The following is a 22119-nucleotide window of genomic DNA, read 5'->3' as shown; positions in this document are numbered from 1 at the left end:
CTTCAGACATCAGCTGTACCAGAGTCTTCCCTGGGTCTCTAGCCTGCTGGCCCACACTGCAGACTTGAGCTGGTCCACAGTCATAATCACATGAGCCAATTTCTTATCAGTAATCTGTCTCTACCCCCTCTTTTTCTCTCTCTCTCTCTTTCTCTCTCTGTATACACACACACACTCACACACACTCTTTATAGGTTTGTTTCTCCTGAGAACCCTGCCTAATACAACTATGTATCTCCACAGGAAGCATCAGTCTTTGTTAAGCCGCCTCCTCCATTGCTGCTCCCCAGTGGGTCTTATGTACAGTACTGACCACCAGGGGTTCATCCTCCCTTATTCGCTGGCTCACACATCCAAACATGGAAGCACATCTCCTTCCTCCTGGATTCACCTTCCAGCCCTTCCGTAGCCAGAACTTGTAACCACTCTTCTTTTGTCTGCTACTTCATTTCCCAAATCTCAGCCAGAGTGCAATTTCCAGATCATGAGTGTCTTTGTCAAAACACTTAGATGGCATATGGTTTTCCTCAGGCTCAGTTCTGATTGTGGCTCATGAGACTCAACGAGATGGGACCCACTGCACCCCTGGCCACTTGCTCTAACCTCACTCCCAGGCTGGGAACTACTTGCTGCTGGTATAGTCACTTTCCAACAACCCTCCAAGGATGGCTCTCCTTTAGGGGTGTACTGATCAAAATTCTCCTCAGAGAATCTCCTCAGACACCATACCAACAGAACTAAAGGCATTTATTATGAGGGACTGAGTCACGTGATTATGGAAGCTAAGAAGTCCCACAGTCTTCCGTCTGCAAGCTGGAACCCAGGAGGGTCAGTAATTTTTGTCCTGACTTGAAGGCCTGAGAACCAGGGGTTCCAGTGATGTAAGCCCCAGGCCCAGCGCCTGTCCAAAGGCCCAAGAACTAGGAACACCAGTGTCTGAGTGCAGGAGAAGACGGATGTTCTAGCTCAGGCAGAGAACAGATTTGACATCTCTCTGCTGTTTTGTTCTATTCAGGCCCTGGATGGATTAGATGTTGCTCACCTGCATTGGCGAGAGAGCCCTTCTTTACTCAGTCTATTGATTAGAAGCTAGTATGGCTGCAAACACTCTCACAGACATACTCGGAAATTATGTTCCACTGGCTTCTGGCCAAAGCTCAGCCCTGTCAAGCTGACACATAAAATTGACCATCACAGAGGGAACGTGATAGTCCTGAAAAATTTCTCAAAGCTTCCTGCACTATGCCTAGACCAAAGCTCCTTGTTTTGCTCTCTGGCAAAGGATGTCTTTCATTCAACTTTAAACTTCATAGTCAATAGTGCCTGGCATTTAGATGGTACGAACTAAAGTTTGTTTATTGAATAAGTAAGAGAATTTTATGTTTTCCTCTAATTGTGAGTAGAAAAAAAAAAAAGCCTACTGTAGTCAAATGGATGCTTCCTTTTCTCTCAAGTATTGAGCATGAGAGGTTCAGAAGACATAAAGAAAATATTCACTTTGGGATTCAGAAACCAGATATTTATAGTATTAAATAAGTCCTCAGGTCTTAGGTGTTTTTTATGTGCATTAATATGAGAAATTTTCAAATGTAACTCTTCCCTTCCTGTTCTACTAAGTGTACATGCTTAAGAAAAATGGTCTGAGTTTTCTGTCTGATCTTTGTTCTTTTATTTTTTTTCTTCTTGCCAAGGAGATTTAGGACACATAAATCATTAACGTGTGTTTTTATATATCCTGGTGGTCAGTGATGAGAGAGTTTAAGGTAACATAAATCCATTTCGTGGGTGTTTATGGGAGATACTTTCCGAGGGTAGAATTCAGTACAAGTCCTATGGACGACCTTCAGACAAGAGCAGGCTTTGAGCCTGTGAGTCCGGAAACCCACGGAATTCCTTTTACAGCCTGCTTTTAAGAGACGGGCATCATCTACAGCTGTAACTCTTCCATTTCACTTTTACAAGACTGGTTATTTTCCTAGTTAGAGGAGTAAAAAAATGTGCCATCTGCCCATCACTGACATCAAGAACAGAATGAAGTACGACAGTAAAAATTTTTAGATAATTTTGTTCAGAAATAGAATTAAAACTTTAGTTTCATCTATTTAAAAAAACACACCACTAAATTCCTACGTAAACAAAACTGATAGAAATCTGCTACTACTTGACATAACAGTCTAATTGCTAGTCATATTCATTAATACCAACAATGAGCTACCCCTGCTTTAGTTCCACGGGCTACTGTACTACTTGAGCGTAGAAAAATGTATTTCCTTTAAAATGAATAAAATGAATGAAATGAGGCTTTTTACTGATTTGATCCCTCATCATTGCCTGGTATGTTCACTGGCTCTTAATGTAACAATCCCCAGGCATATACTCAGAAACATTCATTATAAGACGAAAAGTCTAAAAAGGAAAAAAAAGGGACTATACCATTGTGATAATTCCGGAAAAGTAATTCCATTTTGCAGAAAGGAGGTGATAAGTTTAATGCCTTAAAATATTTCTATTTTGTTTCAATACGCTCACCTAAAAATGGCCTGACAGCAATACTTAATTCAAGTATCAATAAAAATTGAACTATACTTTTATACTTTAATATGAAATCAATATAAATCCACCTTTTACATGACAAATATACCTGCAGGGTTATAATGGCCATAGTTCCTATGTGAGACCTTTCTCCCTCTCTTCCTCTCTCCCCATTTCTGTTGCTTTATAGAGCGAAAGATATTCTAACAATAAATGAAGTGATTTGATTGACAAGCCTAAAGAGTACTGTTTGACCTGTTAGCTCAAGTCAGGAGCACATGTATTTGCTTACGGCGGTCATTTGCTCAAAAATTGTCAGATATGCCACTCTAGGAATTGGGCAGATCCACGAGCATATCATTTACCTCAGTAATCATAGAATTTGGCCCTCTAGTGTGATCCAATTTTTATATTAATATCTATTCAGATCGTATGTGGAAAAAATCATAACTGTTATCCCATTTCCAAAAAGGCAACAAAACTGCTGAAAAATAAAGAAACCAGCAAGCAAGTATAAACTAGCTGTTAAAAAAATGCAATGATTTTAGTATTAATTATTATTATTATCCATTATTTTGGGTAAAACATGGCTATGTTTCCTTTCTATCAGTGTAAGTGGTGTGAATTTCTGGTCTCCCCTAAAATCTTATTGCTATAAGTTAGTTAAATTTTTTTAATTATTATTTTTCATTATGTTATGTCAGTCACCATACAGTACATCCTTAGTTTTTGATGTAGTGTTCCATGAGTCATTGTTTGCGTGTAACACCCAGGGCTCCATGCAATATGTGCCCTCTTAATACCCATTACTGGCCTATCCCAATCCCCCACCCCCTCCCCTCTGAAGCCCTCAGTTTGTTTCCCAGAGTCCATAGTCTCTCGTGGTTCGTCTCCCCCTCTGATTCCCACCCCCCTTTATTTTCCCCTTCCTTCTCCTAATGATCTCCCTGCTCTTCCTTATGTTCCACAAATAAGTGAAACCATATGATAATGGTCTTTCTCTGCTTGACTTATTTCCACTTGGCATGCATCAACATGGATAGAACTGGAGGGGATTGTAAGTTACTTTAGAAAGGCACAAAATAAACAACCACCCTGCAGTGAATCCTTAGTGTGGACACTGAGTTAGATTACCTGGGCTCCCGTCCCACTCTGTTCTTCGTAGCTGTTGAGGAGGACGTCAGCCTGCCCTGGTCCTCAGACATCTGAGCTTTAAAATGAGGATCCTGCCTCTCCCTTTGACTGCTGCATCTGTGAAACGGAGTTTCCTATAAAGTACTTAGAACGGCTCTAGTGCACGATATGTGCTCAGTAACAGTTATCTGTGAATGTCAACATTAATATTATTGGTGTTTTACTTGCCTTGTCTGCTTTGATACTGTGCTTTTTAGGGCTCTCATGGAATGAATTGTCATGTTTCAATTTCTTGGAAGAAGGTCATACAATGTTGGAGCAATCTGTTCCTTAAAAGTTGGAGAAAATCAGCTGTGAAACATTTGGTGTTTTCTTTATGGGGGTGATTTGTAGTTATTGATTCAGCTTTGTTAATGGTTATATGATTTCAAGAATGTTATATTTTCCTAGAAATCTTCATGCTTTCTCAAAGTTGTCAACTTGTGGACGTATGTTTTCTTATTAAAATATTAATATCTGATGAACCCATGAAAAGATCTCCCATTTTTAATTCTTTTGGCCACCTTCTTCTTTCCCTTCTCCTCCTCCCCATCCACTCCTTCCTCCTTCTTCAGTTCCTCTTCTTCCTCTCTCTCTTCTCCCCCTCCTCTCCCTCCTACTTCTCTTCTTCCTCCTTGTCCCCTTCTTCATTTCCATCAACCCTGGTAGAGGCTCATCTACTCTATTAATCTTTGTTTTCTTAATTTCCTTTGTTCCCATGACTAGTTCTCCATTTAGTTAATTAATAACCTCTATTTTCTCCTATAACCAGCTATTTTGAGGTATATTCTTATTTATTTAAAACCTTAAATTTCTGGTTTTCAGGAGTCCTGATTAAAGGAAACACCAATATGCTTAGCTGATGAACATTCCCTCATCCTATGTCCTTATATGGTATCTCATGCTGGTTCTCTCCTTTATGCACGTCTTAGCTGGGCTCCGTAAGCATTGGTGTAGTCTACCTTCATGATTTTTTAGTTACAATTATTTTTTTTACATTTCCATTGTAATTTCTCCTTTTGTCTCTGCCTTATTTAAAAGCATGGTTTTTTACCCCCTTTATTGTACAGAGATTTTCCATTTATTCCTCCTTTAATAAAATTCTAATTTAATTATATTACGAACTCATTAATATAAAATCCTTGGGGTTTTTTGCCACTTGGCATACTGCCTAGTAAGAAGTTAAATTTTGTAAATGTCACATGGGTGCAGGGTTCTATCTCTAGTCTAATAAATCAAGACTTTTTAATTTTGTTAAATAAAGTATCTCTTTCCTAACTAAAGTTTAATTACCTTGAACTTTCAATAATTTAAAGACATGTCGAAAGCTCCCAATTTGACAGTGGATTCGTCAGTTTCATTTACCATTTACATGTTGCTTCATATTTACATCATTGCATTCTTTAGATTCTTAGTGTATTTATCCCATAATGATGTCTTTATCTTCAGTCTTTTTTTTATCCGTAATTAGTACAGTACAGACCTGATATTAATATACATCTGAGGTTTTCTGGTTTTGCTTTTATGTTGTGATTACACACACACACACACACACACACTTATGTTGGTTTTTTAAACTTTCAAGTCACTTTTTAAATGTCTTAATGAAGTATAACAGATATATAATCAAGTCTAAAGCTTGTAAATTTTTCGAAACTGAACACACCCATGTAAGCAACAACAAATTTAAAAACCAACAAACAGAGCACTACCAGCATCCCAGGTGTGCATTCTTTGCCCCATTTTAATCACTACCCACACTCCAGGGTTACTTGTTTGCCAGAAATTGAAATTTATATAAATTGAATCACAAAAGGTATAGTCTTCTGTATCTGATCTATTTAATTCAGTGTGGGGTTTGTGTGTTCCTCAATACTGTTGCATTTGCTCAGTTTTATGGATGGATAGTATTTCATTTTGTGAAAATACCTGAATTTATTTATCCATTCTCAGGAAATGAGAATTTGTAGAGCTCCTAGTCTGTGGCTATTTAACATGGTACCGCTATGACTATTCCTGTACATAGCATTTGGAGATCTATGTAGCCATGCTTCATGGGTATCACTCAAAAATATTATCTAGCTACATTTTTCCTGCACCCTATCTGAAAATCTGCTTTTAACCTCAAGTTTAGACCACTTATATTCTCAGTGCATACAAAGAAAAAAGAAAACTATGTGTGTGTGTGTGTGTGCATGTTTTATTATCTTTTTTGCCTTTTTAAAAATCAATTTAGGGGCACCTGGGTGGCGCAGTAGTTAAGCGTCTGCCTTCGGCTCAGGGCGTGATCCCAACGTTCTGGGATCGAGCCCCACATCAGGCTTCTCTGCTAGGAGCCTGCTTCTTCTTCTCCCACTCCCCCTGCTTGTGTTCCCTCTCTCGCTGGCTGTCTCTGTCAAATAAATAAATAAAATCTTTTAAAAAAATCAGTTTAATTTCATTTGTTTCCTTATTACATCTCTTCCCTCAACTGGCTTGGAAGTAATTTGCTCCATTTCTCATTTTATTGTTCCAGTGGATAATTTTGAAATTTTAATGTTTATTTAAAACAGTTTAAGTCCTCACACCTTACATGTTGACCAGTATAAATTCTGTTATCTTAATTCTACCCTAAATATTATTGTTGCCAATATACAATATCTGTTTAAACTTTCTGATTTTTTTAACTATCTTGCAGGATCATTTTTCTTCTTCCTTAAGTTCAAACTCTAAATTTGTAAAAACAAAACAAAACAAAAACAAAAACAAAAAACCCTTTACTTGTATTACTCTGAGGATATCCTTATTTCACTTTGTCTCTTGGGAAGTTGTCTTGCTCGTAATGCAGGTGCAAGTCCACAGCTGTTACCTACCTGCCTCTTGAAGATGTCACTCAACCACCTTTGGCTTCTACTGTTACTGTTGCGAATGTGTTGCTCATGAAATTGATGTTCCTTTGTAAGCGATCCATGATTTCTCAATCTGCTTTAGCTAACTTTGCTTTTTCCTTGATATTCCGTTTATATTTTCTCTAAAATACGTCCAAGATTTTCTTCCTTCCTCCCTTCCTCCCATACCTTATGGTATACATTGTACTTGTGAGTATGTGTTTTGTAAAATCATTTCTAGAGCAGTCTTAGTCGTTTATCTACTCAATTATTGCCTGAACTCTAAAAACTCTATTCTCCGTTCCTTTCTCTCTCTCTGGTGCTCCTACTGCGATATCCGTTTGACTTTGTCTTTCCATTTTGTCTCTAAACTTCTTTTTGTACGTCCTTTTTTTTTTCAAGTTATGTTCTAGATAATTTCTTTACCTATTATCTGCCAATCCATTATTTTTCTCATAAGTTCTGTGTCTAATGTAAATGAACCATTTGGGTTTGGAGTTTTATAAATTTACATCTTGTATGTTTTGAATGTTTTCAGTTACACATATTTTATATTCTGGGTCTGAAAACAAACTCATGTTTACTCTTTCTCATGGTGGTTTCTTCCCCTGTGTGTTTGGGATCTTTCATTGCAATCTCATACTTGGTTGAAGGTAGTTATGGAAATCCAGACACACAATTTGTGGCTGTTTTATTCCAGGAGAATCTGGATTTGCTTCTGTCGGGAATCAGAGACTGTTACCAAATTGGGACCACTTTAACCAACTTTCAGAATTTCTAATTTATTCTAAAAATACAATTTCTCTGTCAGCTTGTTATTGATCCAAGGCTTAGTCTTTTGTTTAGAAGTTTCATGTTGACATTTGCTTTTAGTTTTAATTCAGATATCTTTTATGGGATTTCCCCTACTTTGTGCAAGCCTATAGATATAACTAAATATGTATTATGTGACATATACAGCTGTTTTGCAGGATGAAGGGACTTCTGAATATATTGATACCTTGCTTTCTATATTTGAAATGGAAGCTGTCAGTTTAGTGCTTTTGAGTGCAGTATAATTTTTATTAGTTTCACTGGTGTCCATAGAGTGATATCACAAGAATTTTTTTTACTATAGGTTCCTAGTTTTAAAAAAGTCATATTGGGGCGCCTGGGTGACACAGCGGTTAAGCGTCTGCCTTCGCTCAGGGCGTGATCCTGGCGTTGTGGGATCGAGCCCCACATCAGGCTCCTCTGCTATGAGCCTGCTTCTTCCTCTCCCACTCCCCCTGCTTGTGTTCCCTCTCTCGCTGGCTGTCTCTATCTCTGTCAAATAAATAAATAAATATCTAAAAATAAAAATTAAAAAAATTAAAAAGTCATATGCATAAATATAGTATTAAACACAAAGTATACATTATTCTTCCAGGAGGAGATGAAAAAAATAATTATATAATAATGGGTATAAATTCTCCTAATGTGTAATTCTTATAAAATGAATAAATGAAAGTATTCATCGTCACTGTTGCAAAGACAGATGCTGGCCCAGCTTTCTATGTGTTCTCACATGTTTCTCAGTCCTATTGCCTTTGGGCAGGACCAAGTGACATATTGAAACCAATGGGAAATGGAAGAAAGTAACACATGCCCTGTTCAGGAAAATGCATGAGACAGCTGAACAGACCCCTCTGGTTATCTTTTCTCCTCCCTCAGTGACAGTCTACACCTTGGGCTGGCCTCCTGAATCCAAAACGTTAAAGAAGCTTGGATTGCTGAGTCACCTCACTAAGAACAATGTCCTAGATTACCGCTCAGACCTGCAACAAATTTTCACCTTAATGGGATTAGACATTGAGATCTCAGACTTCTACAGTTTGAGAGAAATACAATGTGTCCGTGTGTCCATACAAGAAAGAAAGAAAGAAAGAAAAAGAAGGAAGGAAGGAAGGGCTGGGGATTGAAGAGGGATGTAAAGCAGAAAGGAGTTAAGGGTTTTTTGCAATTAAAAGGAAGGGAGGGAGGGAGGAAAGAAGGAAGGAAAGAAGGAAGGAAAGAAGGAAGGAAAGAAATGGAATTCTTCCTTAGACATATGTTAGTGAAAATATAGGCAGAATATAAGTGTATTTTAAAAAAGCAAAGTTAATTGAAGCAGACCATGAGAAATGATAGATCACTTACTAAGAAATGCCAATCTGATGGGCAACAAATAACAATAGAAGCAAAAAAATGATTGGCCAATGCCTTCAAGTGGCAATGAGGTAACAGCTGTGAGGCATCACTATAGCAAAACCTAGCCTTACCAGAACAATACAGTGAAGCACGCAGTCAGGAGGAATTCCTAATAGAATTTCTCATTCTTCTCAGAAGAGTTTATGCAAACATTTTTTTTCGGAAATGCGTTATATTCACAATCAAGTTCTTCATCTTCCTTTCCCATGAACAGCCTCCATTTGCACCCAGCACAGTGGTCTTATGCAGGAGTCCTCTGTTGTGAGTGGGCTGCTGGTTATTCATGAAGCCCAAGGCAAGCTACTTCAGCCCTTCCATCATTGGCTTTGTTCTCTGGCATTTATAGTAATATGATTGTGTGAGGCTGAAAGTGATTGTATAAGGCACACATCAGATGATCCAGCATGAAATATTTTCAGAAGAAAATGGCAGCTGGTATTACCCTGATGTTAGTTGTTTCCATGTACATACTTTGTAATTGTCCTAGAATAGATTTTCTTCAAAGAAAAAATGCATCTCACCCTCATCAGTGAAATGTGAAGCTCTCACTGAAGAGAAGATGGGAAAGCCATGGGTTAACAGCAGGAAGCCAACACTTCACTTAGAAAGTCCTGATGAGGCTGCTCTCAACATGGCTCCTCGTCCACAGGAACTTGGAGACGTGGCAACCCCTCTCCCTGGAGGTGTTGACTGTCCCTCCACTCAGGTGCCACATTATTGGATCTTCTCACTGGGGCTCTCCCCCTCTCTCACCAGGTTCTTCCTTCTGATATCCCTATATTCTGAGTTCAACATGCGAAAAACCAGCAAACAAAAACAAAAATCTTTCAGATTTCTGGTTTGAGATCCTGTAGAAATGTGGATATGTCACACCTGCATTTACTTATAAGAAGTAAAACACTAAAAAAAAAAAAAAAAAAAAAAAAAACGTGAAAACTAGTTTTTCCTGACTCCTACAGATAACTGGGGTCACAGGACAAATCACCCTGACTCTGTAGAGAGACAGGACAATCCAGGGAAACACAGATGAAGTCTGATTACCTGGAACCATAAACTTAAAGGAATGCTTAAACAATAACTTTCATCTATTGCTTAAAGCTTAGTGTACACTAACATGAGTAAGAAACTCACTCCTGGGTGATGGAATCATCAACACTCCCCACAATTTCTTGGGTTTTAACTCTAGGAACTCCAGGTAGGTCATGCATTGAAGGGCCAAGATTCTCTCATGGTTCTGGCAGGAGGAAGGGGGGGTAACCCACAGAAAATTTTTCAGTGTTTCATTTGGCCAAGGCCTCCTCTGAATGGAAGAAGTTTCTACCTGAGCCTTACTCATTTGGAGGAAGGATATTTCACGTTTCTTGTTCCCTTTAGCTTTCTTGCATCATGTAAGTGTTGGGGCAGAAGGAGAAGAAGGGAAACCGAGAAGCACATATAAAGGTCACAGTGCAGGACAAAGTCTACTTAAGGACTGAGATTCAATAAAAGGATAGAATGCTTCATTCCCCCATATGTGATTATCACACCCTCAGGGCACAGGTGTAACAGTAGATTACTTTTGAAAGAACCACCCAAGGCAGACTCTAACATATGCAGAGTTAATAGGGAAGTCCTAAGACACTGCCACAGGGACAGTGGAGGAATTAAAACATCCAACACCTGCAGATACAGGAAATATGGAGCAGAACCCCAGGAGAGCCAGATTTGCAGACCTCACACTGAAGGACTTCTGCCTCTGTTTCTACTACTGACACTTTGTGTCTATCTGTCAAGGAAAAAATTACAAGGCATACTAAAAGACAAAAACAAAAACAAAAATATAGTGTGAGGGGACAAGGCAAGCATCCAAGTCAGATTCAGACCTGATATAATTTTTGGCATAATAAGACATGTAATTTAAAATAATTATGTTTAGTATATTAAAGTCTCTACTGGGAAAGGTTGATGATATGAAAGAAGAAAGGGATAATGTTAAGAGAGAAAACAGAAACTCCAGTAAAGAATTAAAAAGGAATGTCAGAAGCTGTAACGTAAGTAAAGAATGCCTCAGATGAGCTCATTAAATACTGGAAACCACAGAGGGAAGAGCTGGTGAGCTTGATGGTAGCAACAGAAACTTCTCTCACTGAAATACAGAGAGAGAAAGAGAATGAACATTGAAGAACAGAATGTCTAAGAAATTTTAGGAAATTTCTAATGTTTATGTGTATTTGAAATACCAGAAGAAGAAGAAAAGGAGAACAGGGCAGAAGAAATATTTGAAGTAATAATAGCTAAGAATAGTCCAAAATTAATTAAAGTTATAAAACCAGGGTTCTAACACTCTCAGAGGACACCAAGCAGAATAAATACAAAAAACATCTCTACTAGGTATATCAAACTGCAGAAAGTTAAAAACAAAGAAAAATTATTGAAAGAAACCACATGAAAGAAGTATCTTGCCTATGGGAAAATGATATAAATTATATTACTTTTCATTAGAAACCATGCAAGAAAAAGAGAATAAAATATTTTAAAAGCAAGCAAAAAATCCCAAAAACACCAGCACAAATTTTTCTACCAGCAAAATAATCCATCAGAGGTGAAGAGGGGTGCTTGTGTGATGCAGTCAGTTAAGCATCTGACTCTTGGTTTCTGGTCAGGTTTATGATCCCAGGGTCATGGAATCGAGCACTGTATCAGGCTCCATGCTCAGGAGGGAGTCAGCTTGAGGACTCTCTCTCTCGCTCTCCCACTCTCCTTCCCCCACCCCTGCACTTAGCATTCTCTCTCTCTCTGTCTCTCAAATAAATACAATAAATACATAAATCTTTTTTTTTTTTAAGTGAAGAAATACCTTCTCAGACAATCAAAAACTGAGTAAATTATTGCCAGGAGAACTGGCCTACAAATAACATTAAAATAGCTTCCTCAGGGAGAAGGAAAGCAATATTGTTCATAAATTTAGATCTTCAAAAAGAGAGGAAAAGTAAGAGAACGGATATATATATAAAGTTATTTTTTTAATTTTTCTTATTCTTAATTCACATAAGGAAAATAAGATAATCTGATTAGGCTTATATTAATTAAAGAAATTGAATTAATAACTGATAATTCTCCAGAACAGAAATTAACAGGCATAGGTGTAAATTTTACCAAAATTTTAAGGAAAAAATAATACCAATTACCTGCAATCTCTCCCAAAAAATAAAAGCAGAGGAAATATTTCTTAATTAATACTAATAGGACAGGATTACTCTGATACTAATACCAGATAAAGGCATTATAAAATGGGAGCACCACAGATAAATGTATCTCATGAACTGAGATGCAAAAATCCTCAAAAAAATTTGTCAAATCAAATCTAAAAATATAAAAAAAGTATTATACACCCAAAAAAGGGAGATTTATAACACACATGAAGAAATAAGTCATAATTTAAAAATCAACGTAATTTTCCACATCAATAGTCTATATTGAATCTAAAACATACATGGAAAGGCAGAAATGCAAAAGGCAGCACAGTACAGAAGTAGAGGAAGAGAAAGAAGGAGGAGGAGGAGAAGGTGAGGGAGGGGAAGGGAAAAAGAGGGGAGGAATGAGGGAGGGAATGAGAAGGGAGGGAGGAAGGAGAAGAGAATTAGGGGGTCACACTACCCAACTGCAAAAGTTACTAGAAAGTTCAATGATTAAGCATTGTTGTATCAGCAAAAGAATAAAAACATAAAGGGAATAGAATAGAAAGCCCAAAAAGAGACCCATTATATAATCAGCTGATTTTTGACAAAAAAGCAAGGGGAATTCGATGGAGAGAGCATTTTCAACAAATGGTGCTGAACCAAGTAGAAAACCACTTGCCAAAAAATGAACCTTGACAAAGACCTTCCTTAAATATTTCGTAAAATATTAACTCCAAGTAGACCACAGACTATTGTAACACACAAAACTCTAAAATTTTTAGGAAAAAAAAAAAAAACACAGGAGAAAAATCTAGGTGACCTTGAGTTTGACAATGCCTTTTTAAGATGTACACAAAAGGAAATTAAAAAATGATCATTTGGACTTCATTAAAATTAAAAATATTTGTTCTACAAAAGATGCTGTTAAGAAAATAAAAACAAAACAAAACAAAACTATTTTGTCTGGGAGAAAAGAATTCCAGAATGAGGTGTTGTTATAGGACATATATCCAAAACATATTAACTTAAAACATTCTTAAAATTCAGTAATAAGAAACCAAAGCCCAAGTAAAAGGTGAGCAAATACGCCAACAGGTACCTCACTAAAAACAATATACAGAGAAAACAAGCATATGAAAACAAGCCCTTAGGAAATTGCAAATTAAAATAACAGTGAGATAGGAACACATCTATTAGAATAGCTAAAATCAATACTCAGTGTGATGGTTAATTGTGTGTCAACTTGGGTAGGTCATGGTGCCCAGTTGTTTGGTCAAACACTAGGCGAGAAGTTGCCATGAAGGTATTTTTAGATGTGATTAATGTTTATTATTTTTATTTATTATTTTTATTATTGATTGATTGATTGATTGTGTTCGGTTAGCCACTGTATAGTACACCATTAGTTTTTGAGGTAGTGTTCAGTGATTAACATGTAAATCAGTAGCCCTCAAGTAAAGCAGATTTGTCTCCAAGAATTGGCTTTGCCTCATCCAATCAGTTGAAGGCCTTAGGAGCAAAGACTGCAGGTTCCTGAGGAAGGAATTTAGCCTTAAGACTGCAATACAGAAACCCTGCCTAAATTTCCAGCCTGCCCTGCAAATTTGACTCAAGACAACAACATTAACTCTTACTTGTACTTCTAGCCCGCCTGCTTGCCCTGCTGATTTCAGACTCGCCACCCCTGCAATCATGGGAGCCAATTCCTTAAAATAAATTATCTCACTCACAGATCTTATATGTAAAAATTATATATATATATATGTATTTTATATATATATATATATGTAAAACATTGGTTAATGTATATGTTGTATTGGTTCTCTTTCTCTGGTTCAACTACTTTGGAAGACAGTGTGGCAGTTTCTAAAAGACCTAATGCAGTCTTACCACGTGATTCAGTGGTTACACTTGTAAGTATTGACCAAAACTGATTTAAAAACGTATGTCTTCACGGAAACCTGTAACCAAATGTTAGAGCAGCTTTACGGACAATTACTAGAAACTGGAAGTAGCTCCCATGTCCTTTAATAGATGAACAGTGAACAAATTATAGTTCATGTATATGTACACTATTTGCCTGAAATGAAAAGAATTGTGCTATCAAAAGACAGAAATGAATTTTAAATGTGTACTGCTAAATGAAAGAAGTCTTTCTGAGAAGATTATATATGGTATGATTACATTTTCATGACATTCTGGAGAAGCCAAAACTACAGCAGCATATGGAAAGCAACAGCTGTGAATCTCTGCTGACCTGCTCCCAAACTGGTGAAAGCAGAAAAATCAACCATTTAAAGTCTCTGGAAATAATCCCAAGGACAAGCAGCAAACAAAGAAACATCAATTCCAAAAAAAAAAAAAAAAAAAAACTATGACATGTCAGCAAGAGAAGTGAGAGTCATTTGAGTGAAACCACTCTCCCTGTCTTGAATCCCAGGTCTTACAGGCAGAGACATCCCTCCAGACTGTGGCAGCAAGAGCATGGAGCTCCCAGTCCCCTCTGGTCCTTTCTTCATGGAGGACACAAAACTCCCGTGTTTCTCATCCTGTTCACAGCATCCTGTTCCTGAGGGGAAGTCCTGGGTGAGTGTGGTCAAGAGATGAGAATCTCTTCTGCCCACGCCCCCGCCCCCCCCATTATGCAAGAAAGTCTCTACCTTGAGGTCGGGTAGAGGATGGGAAACAGAGAGCAAAGCAGATAATTTGATTTTTCTTCCCCAAGAAATGAACTTTATTTGTAAAAGTGTACAGAAATGTTCAAACCTAAGAATAATCTCAAGAACAGTGGAGGTTGTAGTGAAAGGCAACTGGGGGGGGGGGGATTCCTGGTTTTAATGAAGATACAGCCTAGACTCTAGACTATATAGTCTGAAAGACAGACCCCTGTAGAGCAGCTGGGAGGAGCCTCTGGTGTCAGAATGAACATGAAAATCAGACCTCAGAAATAATTGCTATGCGGACATCCCAGTTTGATTAGATATATTTGTAGAACAATGTAGGTTCCAGGGCATTGGAAGAACCAGCCAAAAATATAGCAGATGGGTGTAGTGAGGGAGAGAGAGAGAGAGAGACAGAGAGAGCCCTATCAATAGCACTGCCCTGCTAGGGAAACGGTTGGCGCCCACAATGCTGGACCTCCCTGAGGAGCGAGGTCAGAGGTTTTAAACTGGGATTGAAGCAGAGGGAAAGGGGGTTGGGACAGGGATCGGGATTGGGAGGTAGACCTCATTAAAATTATCCAGCCAGTTAGTAGAAAATAAGCAAACTAATAACAATAACAATCTCCTGGTATGGGGAGGGAACCAGTAACCAGAGTGGATACAATATAATATCTAAAATGCCCAGTGTCTTAAAAAAATCAATAAAATAAAATAAAAATCTCAAAATAGCCATTATGGATGTGTTCACAGAGCTAAAGGAATGCAAAGCATGATTGCAGAAGTAAAATGTGAAGACAGCATTGCATTGAATAGTAGAGAATATCAATAAAGAGACAAATTATGGAAAGAAACCAAATAGAAATTCTGGATTTAGTATAACTTTAAAAATTACTGTAAGTCTCTGGAACTCACTTCATCTTTCAAAACTAAAACTCTATACCCATCAAATAAAACCCTATTCCCCAACAACGCCAACCCCTGGCCATCACGATTCGACTTTCTGTCACTATAATTTTGACTACTCTAAAAACTCATATAAGCGGAATCATACAGTATTTGTTTCTTTGCAGCTTATTTCACTTAGCATAGTGTCTTCAGGGTTCATTTATATGCCAGAATTCCCTTTCTTTTTGACACCAAATATTACTCCATCGTATATATACACCACAGTTTGCTTATTCATTCATATGTTGGTAGACACTTGGGTTGCTTCCAGATTTAGCAATTGTGAATGATGCCGGTATGAACACGGGTACACAAATCTCTCCTTGAGACCCTGTTTTCAGTTCTTTTGGGTATATACCCAGCAGTGGAATGAATGGATCATGGAGAAATTCTATTTTGAATTTTTTGAAGAACTGCCATATTATTTTCCTCAGCAAGTGTACCAATAGTGTCAAAGGGTACTAATTTCTCCACATCTGTGCCAACATTTGTTATTTATTCTTTTGTTTTTGTTTCTGTTTTTTGCTTGATTGCTTTTATAGTGCCCATTTTAATGTGTATGAAGCGGTATCTCATTGTAGTTTTGATTTGCATTTTCCTAATGAGGAGTGAGGTTGAACATCTTTTCATGTAATTGGTGGAGATTTGTGTATCTTCTTTGGAGAAAAATCCTTTTATGTCCTGTTTTGGGTTTGTTTTTGAAAAGATTATTTGGGGTTTTTGTTGTTGTTGTTGGGTTTTAGGGATTCCTTGTATATTGTGGATATCAATACCTCATCAGATATATAATTTTCAAACACTTTCTCCCATTCTGTGTGCTTCCTTTTATTTTCAGCCCTTGTTGAAATCATTTGACCACATATGTGAGGCATTAATTCTGAGCTCTCCACTCCATTTAATCTGTGTATATGCCTGTCTTTTTACCAGGGCCACACTGTTTTGATTATTGTAGTTTTGTGGAAAGTTAGAAATCAGGAAAATCAGGAAGTGTGAGTCTTCCAAGTTTGGTTTGTTCTTCCTTTTCAAAATTGTTTTGGCTATTTGGGATCCCTTGAGATTCCATATGAATTTTAGGATGGGTTTTTCTAATTAAAAAAACACTGAGTTTTTTTTTTTCTTCTGTAGTATTGATATTTTAGTAATACCAAGTCTTCTAATCCGTGAAGATCTCCAATTATTTATATCTTCTTTATTTTTTTTCAGTAATGTTTTAATGTTTTGTTGTTCTTGTTGTTTGAGTTCTCCCTCCCTCACTTCAGTTAATTCTTAGGGATTTTATTCTTTTTAAATCAATTGTAATGAAATTACTTTCTTCATTTCTGCTTTGGATGGTTCATTGTTAGTGCACAGAAATGCAACTGATTTTTGGCTACCTTTGTATTCTGCTACTTTGCTGAATATGTTTATTGGTCCTAATAATGGGGGGGGGCATGTGTGGAATATTTAGGGTTTTCTACATCTAAAGTCATACCATCTGTGAACAGAGTTGCTTTTATTTCTAAGTTTTTAAATAAAGATAAGTTCACTTTTGAAAGTTCCAAAATTATTCCCTAGATTTTTTTCTGTTTTTCAATTCTCACGGACTCTATTTTATGAAGAATGTAGCTACCAAAGTCATTGTCTAAAAGAAAACTCTGATCATTCCTTTCCTCTGCTTACAAACCTCTAATGCCATCCTCCGACTAGAGATTCAGTTTCAAACTCCTGCCAGTGTGCAAGGTCCTTTCCTTCAACTTTTTTCCCCTAGACTCACCTCTACACACTTAAATCATGTGTCCGACGTCCCCATCAGCCCATGCTTCTTATTCTTCTTTCCAACATTTCATGTTCTTTGACAACATTGTGCTTTTCACAGACATCACTTTTTCCTGGTATTTTCTTTTTGTTAATTTATTTATTTTTGTTTTGTTTTGTTTTACAGGGGAAACTACTTTGTCCTGCAAGATGCAGTTACAATCAATCCAGTTAATAAACATTTCTAACTGGCCAGAGAGAATCAGTGACTTTCTTATCTGAATTAGCATAGTAATGTGTGCAGACCATAGAGGAACAGCAGTTACATTGTAATTGAATATCCCTTATTCTCTGGAAGAAGAAAAGAAAAAGAAAAAGATAAGGTTTAAGATGAAGATACTGAGTTAGTGAGGAAAATTTGCCCATTTTTAATAAAGGTGCATTCTGCAATTTTTATTTACATTTTGTATGACCCAACCACATTATTTTATTGCCTACTGAGTTATATAACCTCAAATTAATGTAACATTCACTCAACAAATAGATGACACTTTGCGGGTAATTTTCAGGAGCTCAATACACAAGGGGTCTCATAGAAAAGAACACTGATATTGGAAAATACTTACTAATACAATGTTTCATAATAAAAGATTCCATTTCTTGAGTCTGCTGATTAAAAGCCACTCTGGAGCTCTGTATATACTTAAATTTCACAGCCACATTTTCAAACTGTCCTCATTAACCCCGCATTTTAAATGCACACTTGAGAATGAGATAACTAAATCAGCTGCCATTCATGCTGAGTTTTTGTCAGCCTTGGAACCTGCAGTCTCTACCAAGATGTGCTACTTGAAATTACATGAGCTGCAATCTTTGGTACATGTGTTTTGCTACAACAGACTTCATAAAAATAACTCCTAAAAATGATAAGGCATGAATAATCCGTATCCTACAATGACCTTTAAGATATTTAGAGCAGGTAAAAATGTTGCTAGAGCTCAAAGGAAAAGAGGTACAAACTAGAACATCCCTAGGACCTTCGGGACGCTGACCTTGGGAAACTTCTCTCCCATTCTCCTTTGCTTGTGTGGTAAGCTTACAATTGTCCTCTGCTAATGGCATTGTCCAGAAATCAGACTATACATTCATTGGTAGATCTGGAAACACACTGTCCACACTTAGATATCTCATGGAAAAAAATTTGTAGTTTCTAACTGGTTTTCATTCCTGTGACGAGGGTCAACCTTCCAAAGCCTTCACTGGGTTTGCTCCTCTCCCTGCTGACTCTCCTCTGGCACTAAATGGTGCTTTTGTGGTTCCTTTTACATGTGCTTTTCCAAGCTCAACATCTCCCACCCTTTTAATCCTTCTTCACTTTATCTTTCTGCCATTGAATCACGTTAAAACAAACCTAATTATCACTGAACCCTACTGTGATTGAAAATACATTTTAAGAGAAACAAACTACTACAGTCTGATCTGCTTAAACATGTTAATTTTTTATGGGAATAATCTTATAAAATAGTGTAAAGGTAATTAATGATCATTTAACTAAGATTATATAATAACATGGCGGGTTTATGGCTTCGAGGACCATTATGCTTTTTAGTAACAATGGGCTAAGAAAGAGGGCTAAACTTTACTTTGGATTTTTAGTCTCTGTAAAACTTTTTTCTTTGAAGTAAAAGCCCTCTGAGCCCTATACAGCCAGGCTGGAGCCCTGGGAAAGGAGCATGGGAAGGACTGACTCACTGTGCCTCTAGGCAAAACATTGGTAAAGGTTGTATGACTTTGGGGGTTTTATTAGGGCTCTCTTTACAAAGTTCTATAGGCTCTTTTATTTTTAGTGCGGTTTTGCAGAACTTGCCTGTGCTAACAACAAGGAAGGGGAGCCCTTGTAAATTACTTGTATTCTCAGTTCTTTAAATTTCATAATAACTTGTTCAACACTAATAATTATAAGACAGATGCTCAATTATTTTGCCACGAACACAGTCAGAAGTTTTATGACTAACACTCTGTCTCTTAAACATGAATTATTCTAAATTGTAACTTCCAGTTTTTGTTCTAGAGTTAGAATGCACCGACCGTCCCCTTTATCCTTCAAATGACTCATCATATAAGAAGTACTATGTAGAATTTACTCCTTTCTTGTCACCTGCCATGTACTCCCCAATCTTCAAACTTCTATCTCTCTGCTGTTTGACAAGAAAGCCAGAACCTACCTTCACCCCTTGGAATCACACCGTTGAGTGGCAGCCGGCAGCACCCGTGTGTTGTAAGATGTAGTAAGAACAGTTGAAGAGGCATAAAAAGTATTCAATTAAAATTTGATTATTAAAGTAAACAGACTGATGAACCACATTTTACACCTTAAAATTGCCTTTGCCAAGTTTTTAGAGGTTTGACTTTGAAAGTAAATTTGCGGCTGGCATATTCTATCTGCCATGGAGGGAAATATTGAAATGCTTCACATTCCCTAGCAAATTGGCTTAGAACTGGGTATTATTGTTTAACTCAAGCTTCTATCCTTTCTACTTGTTTAGCAAGTGCTTAAGATTTGCTATAAAAATAAATATATGTATATGTAAATATATAAATATATGTATATGTAATCTTTGTGTATATATATATATATATAAAGAATGTTCCCTCACATAAATGAATTCTAACAAACATTCCCCCATTCACTCTGGTAAAAATCTTTGAATTAATAACTATGTAATTACAAATTCTCATCAAGTCCTAGGGAATACTGATCAGTTTGTTTAATAAAAAACCTCTCTAAATCTATAGAAGGTCCTTCATGACCCCTCTCCAATGTCGGTTCCTTCCCTTCCATTTTCTTACAAATGATAGTGACACGGAGAAATAAACTGAGGGCTTCAGAGGGGAGGGATGTTGGGGAATGGGATAGGCTGGTGATGGGTAGTAAGGAGGGCACGTATTGCATGGTGCACTGGGTGTTATACGCAAGTAATGAATCATTGAACTTTACATAAGAAACCAGGGATGGGGGCGCCTGGGTGGCACAGCGGTTAAGCGTCTGCCTTCGGCTCGGGGCGTGATCCCGGCGTTATGGGATTGAGCCCCACATCAGACTCCTCCGCTGTGAGCCTGCTTCTTCCTCTCCCACTCCCCCTGATTGTGTTCCCTCTCTTGCTGGCTGTCTCTGTCTCTGTCGAATAAATAAATAAAATCTTAAAAGAAAAAAAAAAAAAAGAAACCAGGGATGTACTGTATGGTGACTACCGTAATATAATAAAAACATTAAGAAAAAATTATAGTAATAACAAGAAAATATCCCTCGTCTATAAGAAGATGTGCTATGATATATTCACTCAGTCTCTATTCTGATCAGACCACTCACTTAATTAACATAAGCCTGGCTTAGGATTCAAGGAAAAAGTGTGTTTTCTGATTGCCTAGAAAGCAACCTTTGGCAATGGGGACAAAGTCATCTCAGTGTCCACCTTGGTTTTCCTTAGAAAGCCAGACACTGTGGAATAATCTTTGTTTCAGTGTTTTCCACTTTTTGTTTAATTTACATAAATGCACCCCTGGAAAGTATGGTTGGTTATTTAAAGCTCTAATTTAACTTGTCTGTGACTCTTGGTTCACGTGGGCACTCCAGGACACACGCTTCTGCCAGGAAGAAGGAACTGCAAATCCAAATTCCCTGTATCAGTAACGAACTTGCCAGGTTTGAGGAATAGGAAGGTTAGTACATTGAAGAGTGGAAATTGAGAGGAAAATAGCAGGGGCTGGGTTTGGAGATCATATCACATAGGATCTTGGCACTAATGGTGAGTTTATTCTAAGTTCAATGAGAAGACCAAAGGATTTTAAACAAGTGCATGGGATAATCTGTTTTATGTTTTTGTTTGTTTAACGATTTTATTTATTTATTTGACTGAGAGACAGTGAGAGAGGGAACACAAGCAAGGGGAGTGAGAGAGGGAGAAGCAGGCTTTCCACTGAGTAAGGAGCCCTACACGGGGCTCGATCCCAGGACCCTGAGATCATGACCTGAACCAAAGGCAGACATCTAGACTGAGCCACCTAGGTACCCCTGTTTTATGTTAAGATAAAGATATATTAGTCTGCTTTAGTGTTGCCAGATTTAGCAAATGAAAATACAGAACACATATCTCATATAATATTTGGGATGTATTTAAACTTAAAATATATTCTTCATCTGTTTCAAATTTAATGCATTGTCCTGTGTTTCATCTGGCAACTCTCTACTAGTTCTGTGTGGAGTGTATCATAGAGGGGAAAGAGTAAAATCAAGAACATTTTGAGGACGAGGATGATAATCCCATGTGAGGGATGGCAGCAAAAATGATATTGCCTTGGGGGATTTTGGTGGATATGGAGAGAAGGGATTGCAGGGATATTTTGTAAGCAGAGCTGACAGTGCTAGAGTAGGCATTTAGTTAGGTTCTAACAGGATAGCAGGAGCTCAGCAGCAAGGGAGTCATGGCCAGCTAGAGTTACATCAGAGGCCTGTCCTGGCAGCAGTCCACAGAAGCCAGATCACATAAAACAGGCCCAAGATGGAGGTGCCATGACAGGAACCCCTGACCAAATTAGAAACCAAAAGCACCAAACGGTGCTTCCCAGCCCCAAGTAATAATAGTCAGCCCCTAGTTAACAACTGATGATAAAAGATGGAAACCTGGACCCAAGGGAGGCCACTCACTCTCTCTCTCTGTCTCTCTCTGTCTGTCTGCCTCTCTCTCTGTCTGTCTCTCTGTCTCTGTCTGTCTCTCTGTCTCTGTCTCTCTGTCTGTCTCTCTGTCTCACTCTCTCTCTGTCTCTCTGTCTATCTCTCTG

Source organism: Ursus maritimus, unplaced genomic scaffold, assembly GCF_017311325.1.
Source record: "Ursus maritimus isolate PB19 unplaced genomic scaffold, ASM1731132v1 scaffold_3, whole genome shotgun sequence".
Classification (NCBI taxonomy): domain Eukaryota; kingdom Metazoa; phylum Chordata; class Mammalia; order Carnivora; family Ursidae; genus Ursus; species Ursus maritimus.
This window is presented reverse-complemented; position numbering follows the sequence as displayed.